Here is a 9,265-nt window from a genome sequence, read left to right on the forward strand (position 1 = left end):
TGAATTATCTTCAGCAAAATTTTACTTACATGTTATGTTAATTATATTATTCAATGATTTCCACATTTTGTTGAGTCATTGCTCCTTGGAATGGGCACACATATGGATCTCCTACAATTAGTTGGAAGGAGCTCTGATAGTGTAGTGGTTATGGGTTGGGCTACTAACCTCAAGGTCAGCAGTTCTAAAATACCAGCTTTTCTGCAGGAGAAAGATGAGGCTTTCTGCTAGTATAAATATTTATAGACTTGGAAACCCTATGCAGAGTCGTTGACACCACAGCACACAGAACACCACCAACACAGTTAGTTGTCCATGTAGCTGTCTCCCAAACTCCTTGCCATAGATAAGTGAATACCTCCAGGGCTTCATCAATGTATTCATACTTTTCAAATTGTTTTCTGTCAATTTCTGGAGCCTTGGTTTTTGGACAATGCTTTACCTTCAATACAATGTTTTTAAATCATATGTTACATCTTGAAATGGTTGAGTACTGACCAATTATTTCTGATAGATTGATTATGTATTCTTTTCATTTTTTCCTGGTATTTTCTGCATTACTCAATATTTGCCCAGAGAATCCTTCAGTTTGCAAGTTGAGGCTTGAATTTTCTTCTTCAATGTTTTCAGCATGAGAAATACTGAGTGTGTTCTTCCAACTCTAGGTGTTTGCACATTACATTATAATACTGGACTTTGTCTTCTCGAGCTGCCCTTGGGAATTTTCTACTCAATTTTCACCTCCTCCTTTATTCCATTTGCTTCAGCTTCTCTTTACTCAAGAGCAAGTTTCAAAGTTGCTTCTGACATTCATTTTGGTGTTTTCTTTCTTTCTTGTCTTTTTTTTTTTTTTTTAATGTTTTATTCTGAATTATCTGATAGTTTATGTGGAAGAACATTAGCGTTACATTTATTCTATCATATATCATTTCCTTGCCATGGTTACACTCCCCTCCAAGCATCATCAACCAACCAAAGGGTTGCCCCCTGGTCGTCAGCACACAGGCCCTCACCCTCTCTGGGTCTAGATTCCCCAGCCCCTCCATCTCTCCACGTCATTATCTCTGCCTCCATCTCTGGAGTTACTGTTTCTCTGGGTAGGGTTCCTCACTCCACTCTTCTACCTTGATGGTCCCAGGGACCTCCTCTCCTGGACTGCAAAGTTAACCACTCCCCTCCTTTTGCCGCAACATGTCTACGTTTACATTTGCAACCCTAACAGTCCATCCTAAGAGCAATTATACACTATTGTATGGCATGGGTGTTATCCCCATCTCCTTTAATCAGTCCTGCCCAGACAGATTGGATACTACTCAGTGAATAGTCTACGTTCCTTCGCGTCCTCAGGATCTAGGCTCCCTCTTTAAAGCTTTTAAGCCAGTCACTTCTTGAGTTTGTAGCCACCACCCCCCCACCACCACATTTTTGGTAGTCAATGTCCAAGTTGCCCATTCCTGTCTATTCTGTGTGTCGAGGGGGTAGGAATGATCCTCGCTGTAAAGATTTGTTCCCTCTTTTGAGCTACTGCATCCATAGGTGTAGGTCAAGTTCATCAAATTGTATCAGATTACTCTTTTTTTTTCTCTTCTTTCTTCTTCTCGTTGAGTTCTGATCATCCAGCCATTGAAGCCAGGTCAAGTGGGTACTATCTGCAAGTGTGGGTGTTCTTGCGCATAGGCCCCCTCTCTTATCAGCTGGACACTTCCCTCTCCACTCCAGTCCTCTGTGGCTATGTCACTGACTCTAGGACCCAGAGTCCTCAGGTCTTGCCATACTTCTGGGCAACCAGGTCTCTACCTGGGTTCACAGAAGTCTGCTGAATGTGGTAGGACTTAGCTCAAAACTTCATTGCTATTTTTCCCTCACTTCCTCTTATCGGTCACCAACATAGTCACCAGTCAGAGTGCATGTCTGCTCATGTATTCCCTTTGAGTCTTAGTCAATGAAGGGGGTTTGCCCTGAGGGGACCCGATGACTTGCCTTGATGTCTCCTGGGCAAGCAACTTGCTTGTTCTTGTAGCAACAGTCTGTCTGCCTCTATTGTTTTGTAGGTCTTTCTTTCAAGAAGTATCTTCTGTTCTTCTAGCCACTCCAGGTTGGTCTGCTTGTCCTTTCAAGTGGGTATTTCCCACATCAGAAGATTGTGGATGGGGTTCAGGGTTCCACCTATGGTCCTATGCAATGTAGAGGCTCTGCAAGAAGCCTCCTTCACTGGGCAAGTTCTCAGAAACCCTATGCAGAGTCGCTGACACCACAGCACACAGCACACCACCAACACAGTTGGCCATGTAGCTGTCTCCCAAATTTTAGGTATTCCAATCAGTTATAGGGAGAAGACGGACTTACAAGCATTATATGGTGATATTTATGGTTATTCCTTTCTATCATCCTCAAGTATCTATTTTATAAAGGTATGTCAAAAGGTATGCCAAAAGACAGCCAAACATCTTAACATTATCTCCCCCACAAGTTTTTCCCATTCCAACCATGACTCAATCCCTGTATCCCAGAGCTCTGTTTTTCCAAGGTTGTGCTTACATCGTTGTTCACCTCTGTCCTATTTAGCTCATGCAAACCTACCTAACTGTTCTCCCATACACCTTGTTCTTCCTTACCCCTCCCACTTCTAGTGTATTGCCCTCCCCAGCACCCAAACTATCCTGTGCCTATTCCCTACCCTGTGTTCCACCTTCCCCTCCCTCCCCTTAGCCCATGCCCTCATCCTAATAATCAGCAAAAAATTCCCCCTCCCCCACCTTTTATTATGGGTTCTTTTTCTTAGTCTTTTACAATAGTGGTCCTATGCAGTATTTCTCCTTTTGTGACTGACTAATTTCACTCAACATAATGTCCTCAAGGTTCATCCATATTCCTTGTTGTTCTTCAGGGTAGCATAATATTCCACTGTGTGTGTGTACAACAGTTTGTTTATCCATTCTTCAGTTGATGGGCACTTAGACTGTCTCCATCTTTTTGCTATTGTATATAGTGCTGCTATGAACAGTGATGTACATATATCTGCTCATTTTATGGCTCATACTTCTTGTGGGTAAATACGAAGTAGAGGAATTGCTGAGTCATAAGGTATTTTTATAGCCAAACTTCTGAGGAAACACCATATTGCTTTCCAGAGTGGTAGGACCATTTTGCAATCTTACCAGTAGTAAAGGAGCATCCCAATCTCTCCACATCCTCACCAGCATTTGTTGTTCTCTGCTTTTTTTTTTTTTTTTTTAATCTTTGCTGTTATTGCCGTTATGAGATGATATCTCATTGTTGTTTTGATTCGCATCTCTCTAATGAGTAGTGATCGTGAACATTTCTTCATATGTTTGTTGGCTGCCTGGATCTCCTCCTTGGTGATGTGTCTTTTCATGTCCTGTGCCCATTTTTTAATTGGGTTATTTGTCTTTTTCTTGTAGAGGTGCCATAGTTTCCTATATATTTTAGAAATGAGTCCCTTGTCTGATGTGTCATTGCAAAATATTTTTTCCCTTTCTGTGGGTTCCCTTTTTACTCTTTTGGTGAAGTCTTTTAATGCACATACATTTTTAATTTTTAGTATATCCCAATCATCTATTTTGTCTACTTTTGTTTGTGTAGTTTTCAAAATGTTTGGTAGTCTGTGTATTCTCTTAATTAGAACTCTCAAATTTGTCTCTATTTTTTCATTGATGAGCTTCATATTTCTGGGGTTCACATTTAGGTCTTTAATCCATGCTGAGTTGGTTTTTGTGTAAGGCGTGGAGAAAAGGTCTTGTTTAAATCTTTTGCATATTGCTTTCCAGTTCTGCCAGCTCCATTTGTTGAAGAGACTATCACCTCCCCATGCTATACATTTAGACACTTTGTCGAACAGCAGTTGGCTGTATGTGGATGAGTTAATTTCTGGATTCTTGATTCTGTTCCATTGATCAATGTATCTTTCTTTGTACCAGTACCAAGCTGTTTTGATCACTTAGCTGTGAAATAAATTATGAAATTGGGGAGTGAGAGATTTCCAACTTTATTCTTCTTCTTAATCAGTGCTTTGCTTATCCTCGGTCTCTTTACTTTCCATATAAAATTTGTAATTGTTTTTTTCCATCTCTTTGAAGAATGTCATTGGAATCTGGATTGGGATTGCATTATAAATGTAAATTGCTTTGGGCAATATTGACATTTTCACAATGTTCAGTCTTCCTCTCCAGGAGCATGGGACATTCTTCCATTTTGGTAGGTCTCTTTTGATTTCTTGTAGTAGTGTTTTGTAATTTTCTTATATAGGTCCTTTGATTCTCTCCTTATATTGATTCTTAGATATTTCATCCTTTGGGTTGCTAGTTTAATGGTACTGCTTTCCTAATGTCCTTTTCAGTGCTGTCATTTTGGTATAGAGAAATCCACCTGACTTTTGTATGTTGATCTTATATCCTGCCACTTTGCTGAATCTTCCAATGAGGTCTAGTAGCTATTTTACTGAGTCTTTGGGGTTTTCTAAGTATAGGAGCATGCCATCTTCAAATAGTGAGAATTTAACTGCCTCTTTGCCAATTTGGATGCCTTTAATTTCCCTGCCTTGCTGTATAGCTCTTGCTAAGACTTCTAGCACAATATTAAATAGGTGTGGTAACAGAGGGCTTCCTTGCCTGGTTATTGTTCTCAGAGGGAAGGCTTTCAGTTTCTCTCCATTGAAAGTAAGGTAGACTCTTGGTTTTGTATATATGCTCTTGATTATTTTGAGGAATTTCCCCTCAATTCCTACTTTGTTGATTGTTTTTATCAGGAATGGATGTTGGATTTTGTCAAATGTCTGTTCTGCATCAATCGATATGATCATGTGGTTCTTTTTATTTTTCTTATTTATAGGGTGGATTATGTTGATCATTTTCTAATGTTGAACCATCCTTGCATCCCTGATATGAATCTCATTTGATCATGATGTATTATGTTTTTGATGTGCTGCTGGATTCTTTTGGCTAGGATTTTGTTGAGAATTGTTGTGTCTATGTTCATGAGGGATATTGGTCTATAATTTTCTTTCTTAGTGATCTCCTACTCTGATTTTGTTATGAGGGTTATGCTTGCTTCATAAAATGCATTAGGAAGTTTTCCATCCTCCTCTATCTTCTGAAATAATTTGAGTAGAATTGGTGACAGCTCTTCCTTGAATGTTTGGTAGAACTTGTCAGTGAAGCCATCTGGGCCTGGACTTCTTTTAGTTGTGAATTTTTTTATTGACCTGATCAGTTTCTTTTTTTGTTATAGGTCTGTTCAAGTTTTCTACTTCACTCTGTGTAAGCTTAGGTAGGTCGTGTTTTTCTAAAAATGTATCCATCTCTTCTAAGTTTTCAAATTTGTTGGAGTACAGCTTTTCATAGTATTTTATTATTATCCTTTTGATTTCCTTTGGTTCTATTGTGACATCACCCATGTGGTTTCCAATATGTTTTATTTATGTCTTCTCAATATTTTCTTTTGTTAGGTTTTCTAATGGTCTGTCAATTTTGTTAATCCTTTCAAAGAACCAGCCTCTTGTTCTGTTGATTCTTTCTATATTTTTTCTGTTAATTATCTCACTTATTTCTGCTCTAATCTTTATTATTTCTTTTCTTTCGGTGGCTGTAGTTTCCCTCTGTTGGTCTGTTTCTAATTGTTGTAGATGCTGTCTTAATGTGTTAATTTTGGTTCTTTCTTCTTTTTGGATGTGTGCATTTATTGCAATGAATTGTCCTCTCAGCACCACTTTCACCATGTCCCAAAGATTTTAGTATTTTGTGTTTTCATTCTCATTTGTTTCTAGGAACTTATTGAATTCATGTTTTATTTCTTCTACTACCCAGTCACTTTTCAGCATAGTGTTATTCAGTATCCATGTATTTGACTTTATTTCCTTGGTCTTCCTATTGTTGATTTCTAATTTGATAGCATTGTGGTCTGAAAAGATGCTTTGTAGTTCTTTAATATTTATAAATTTATGGAGGTTTGTTTTGTTCTTGTCTTTTTTAATGACTGTTTTCTCTCTTCCTATATGATGTTCTTGATGTCATCCCACAACTCTTCTGGTCTTTGATCATTAGTGCCTAATGCATCAAATCTGTTATTGATATGATTTTTAAATTCAGATAGAATAGATTCAAGGTCATATTATGACTCTCCTGGACTTGTTTTAATATTTTTCGGCTTCAGCCTGAAATTGCCTATGAGCAACTGATGATCTGTTCCATGTTTTGCATCTGGTCTTGTTTTGGTTAATTATATTGAGCTTTTCCAGCATCTTTTCTCACAGATGTAGTCAATTTGATTACTGTATATTTCATCTGGTGAAGACTAGGTATATAGTTGCCTTTTGTGTTGCTGAGGAAAGATATTTGCAAAAAATAAGTCATTGGTTTTGCAAAATTCTATCATGCCATCTCCAGCATCATTTCTATTTCCAATGGCATATTTTCTAACTACTGAACCTTCCTCTTTGTTTACAACCTTTCCATTACAGTCATGAGTAATTATCAATGCATCTTTCATGTTTGTATGTTTGATGAATTTCAGACTGAAGAATTTAGTAGAATGCTTCAGTTTCATCATCACTGGATTTAGTGGCCTAAATTAGAATAATAATTATATTAATTGGTCTTCCTTGAAAGTGTATGAATAGTTCCTATCACAGATAGATCTTGAATTTTTATTATTATTATTATGAATGCTGTGCCACTCCTCTTCAATTTGTCATGCCCAGCAAAGTATACCATATGATTGTGAAATTTAAAATGGCCAATACCAGTCCATTTAAGCTCATTAATGTATAGGATATATATCTTTATGCATTTTATTTCATTTTTCACAACTTCCAATTTTCCTAAATTAATACCTCATGCATTACATGCTCTACTTATTAATGGAGATATATAGCAATTTCCCCTCCTTTTGAGTTGTACCCCATCAGTAAATGAAGGTCTCCAAAGTGTTTCTCCCTTCACGTCAACATGGCCGACACAGCTTTGAGGAGGCAGCTATTCCGCAGCCACATTTTTAGTGCCTTCCACCCAGAAAGTCTTATCTTCCAGCATTATATCTTGCAAAGTTCTGTTGCTCTTCATAAGATTTTCATTGGCTTTAAAGTCAGAAGACGTAGGCCTTTCTTTCTTTCTAGTCTTCCTAAGTGTTGAAGCTCTTCTGAACCTCATCCACCAGGGGAGAGTCTACTGGTATTTTAATTACCTTTGGCATAGCTTCCTCACAGAAAAATACAAGACCCCACAGTAAAACAAACTGACATACCATTTGAAATAACCACCCAAAAGATAAAATTCTTAGGAAGAAATCTAATAAGAGAAGAATTAGAGAAAACTATAAAACACTTCAACAAGAAACCAAGAGACCTACAAAAATAGAAAAATATGCCAAGCTCATCATTAAGAAAATAAAGCTGTGATATGTCAACACTGCTCAAAGCAATCTATAGATATAATGTAATCCTAATTCATATTCCAATATCATGGTCTAAAGATATTGTAAAACTGATCACTAACAATATATGGAAAGAACAGAGACCCTGAATAAGCTAAACATGACTTAAAAATAACAAAAGTAGAAGGCTTTTCACTTCTTGATCTTAAAAATGTACTTTAGAGACACAGTGATAAAACATCCTGGTACTGATACAACCAAAAATATATAGATTAATGGAACAAAATTGAAGACCCGGAAGTAAACCCATTAACATACAGTCAACTGATTTATGACAATGGGCCAAAACACATTAAATGGGAATGAGATAATTCCTTCAACAAATGGTGCTGGCAAACCAGAAATTCATTTGCAGAAAAATGAAAAAGATTCATATCTCACACAGGATACAAAAACAAACTCAAGGTGGATTAAAGATCTAAGTGTAAAACCTAAAACTATCAGTGAGAAAACAGGGACAAAACCAAGGGCTGGCACATGGCATAAATACAATATCAAACATAACTAAAAACACGCCAAAAGCAGAAGACAAAATAGATGACTGGGACATTCTAAAAATTAGAGTTATGTGCTTCAAAAATTTTTACCAATAGAGTAAAAAGAGAGCCCATAGACTGGGAAAAAATTTTTGTTTTAATGTGATATCAGACAAGGAACTAATGTCTAAAATTAGTAAAAAACTACAGCACATCTACAAAAAAAGGGCAAATAACTCAATAAAAAATTGGCAGAAGACATGAATAGACAATTCACCAAAGAAGACATTGAACCAGCAGAAAACATGAATAAATGTTCAAAATCATTAGCCATTGTTGTTGTTACTGAGTACCATAGAGCCAGTTTCTATTCATAGAGACCCTGTAGCAGGTTTTCAAGAAGCAACTGGTGAGTTTGAACTCCCTACCTTGTGAGTTTATCCTAGAGTACCACCAGTACTTTATCCTACAGCACCACACAAGGACTCATCATTAGCCATGGTTATTGTTGTTGTTAAGTGTCATCAAGTAGGTTCTGACCTATAGCAACCCTATACAACGCTTCTGAAGTGTGGCTGGTGAGTTTGAACCATTGACCTTGTGGTTCAAACCAACCTTGGGGTCAAGTGCGTTTCCTCAAGTGCCACACTAGGACTCCTCATTAGCCATTGTTGTTGTTGTTAGGTGCCATCGAGTTAATACCGACTCATGGTGACTTTATGCACAGCAAAATGAAACACTACCCAATCCTGGGCTAACTTCACTACTGCACTAATAGTAAAGTTAAAAAAAAAAAAAAAATCAGAAAACAACAAATACTAGGAGGATATGGAGAGATTTGGACCCTCCTACATAACCAGCTGTTCCACAGGAGAAATATGAGGCTGTCTGCTCCCGTAAAGATTTACAGCCTCAGAAACCCTGTACAGGGTCGCTATGAGTCAGAACCGACTCGACGGCACATAACAACAACAACAACAACATAACTGGTGGGTACTATAAAATAGTGCAACCACTGTGGAAAATGGTATGGTGCTTCCTCAAAAAGTTGCAAACAGAAATATCGAGTCAGAAATCCCTCTACTTGGTATGTATCCCCATAAGAGCCATGACATGAGTAGACATGTGAATACTAATGTACATTGCAGCATTATTTACAACAGCAAAAAGATGGAGCCAGCCTAAATGCACATAAAAGAAAGAATGGATAAACAAACGTTGGCACATAAACACAGTGGAATACTACACAATGATTAAGAATAACAATGAATCTGCAAAACATATCATAACATATATGAACCTGGAGGACAATATGTTGAATGAAATTAGTCAATCACAAAAGG

The sequence above is a fragment of the Chrysochloris asiatica genome, unplaced genomic scaffold (genome assembly GCF_000296735.1).
Source record: "Chrysochloris asiatica unplaced genomic scaffold, ChrAsi1.0 scaffold00010, whole genome shotgun sequence".
NCBI lineage: Eukaryota > Metazoa > Chordata > Mammalia > Afrosoricida > Chrysochloridae > Chrysochloris > Chrysochloris asiatica.